Source organism: Peromyscus leucopus, chromosome 19, assembly GCF_004664715.2.
Source record: "Peromyscus leucopus breed LL Stock chromosome 19, UCI_PerLeu_2.1, whole genome shotgun sequence".
NCBI lineage: Eukaryota > Metazoa > Chordata > Mammalia > Rodentia > Cricetidae > Peromyscus > Peromyscus leucopus.
This window is the reverse complement of record NC_051079.1, coordinates 7,651,355-7,652,665: the sequence shown is the minus strand read 5'-3', so window position 1 is coordinate 7,652,665 and position 1,311 is coordinate 7,651,355. Positions and strand designations below refer to the sequence as shown.

General features: G+C 39.1%; 1 pseudogene; it reads left to right on the top strand.

Annotated features, from left to right (window-relative positions):
• Positions 1-263: 263 nt before the first annotated feature.
• Positions 264-914, top strand: LOC119086303 (annotated as a pseudogene).
• Positions 915-1,311: the final 397 nt, after the last annotated feature.

The window sequence follows — 1,311 nt, the reverse complement described above, 5'->3', positions numbered from 1 at the left end:
CTCAAAAATTAAAAATTAAAAATTAAATTAGTGTGGCAGCATGACTGTGGGTGTGGCCTGCAGGGGTGCAGCAGCCAAGCAACACGTTCCTGCTTCCACAGTATTAAAAGATGCTTCAATGAAGATAAAGAGAAGCCTCATAGCTGTAAAATGAGTTAATCTGCATCCAGCAGGAGTGTTTACTTGTTCAATATGTGTATACATTGTTCTTGATTGGTAAGTTAATCAGTTCAGTCAAAGGATTTCTCCACCTTACGACATCCATGGATCCCCTATTTCTGCTCCTTCACTGCCTCAGAAAGGTTGGCAAAGAGGGAACGTATCAGCCCTTGGATCAGGTTGCAGTTAGTGGATGGCATGTTTCCAAATTGTATCTTATCGTTGAAATTTCCTGGGCTTGAAAAGTCAGTCCACCATGTGATAGAGGAAAAAGAAAAAAGAACAGGAAATATTTCAGGGACAGCATGGAGAAGACATGAAGTGGCTGAAGAGAAGGGCCAACCAGACCACACCGGCACTGAAAACCTCCTATGTCTACCTCAGAGTCCAGGCACACTCAGCTGCAGTTTTTGCTAGTGATCAGATTTCCATGGACAAGGAAGGTGGTGGTGTTTGTTATACCGATGGTCTTATCTCTGATTACACCTCTAAAGAATGAAGGGATGACTTACCTAATTTGCAAAGCCTCCAGAGTCTCTAGCTTCACTGTCAACCTGCTGGTCAAAGAAACTTAAGTGGTCAGATGAGCCTGCAGTAGTGAAAGAAGGTTACACTAAGTTTCACACTAAAGACTTGAAGAGTGGCAGGAAAAATATGAAAATGAGTGCAGCCCAGAAGGCTCTGACTAAAGTCACAAGAATGGGATGAAAAGTATTAATGCTTATTTAGTGCAAAAAATAAAAATAAAAGAATAAATTTAAAAGATCTATAGCACTGAAAATAAAAGCTGATGAAGCACAAAAAAATTACCCAGCATGTGTTATTATTTTGTTTATTATTGTTTTATGTTAACCAACTGTACATTCTCAGCCTAGCTATAAATTCAGGCTAGTTGCCCAAAATAGGAAGCATAAAAGGATTGATCAATCCACCCAAACTTAACCACTAAGTATGCAAATATTCTTTCTTCTTAATTATTTGATTCATCTATGTATCTTCTTTCTAAGGAGCAAACTTTTTCCAAAAGTCTTCGATTGTGCTCTCATGCACACACACACACACACACACACACACACACACACACACACACACACACACACACGCTACTAAATCTCCCAAAGGAATGGTAGTATGAGTAATAAAGTAACTAAT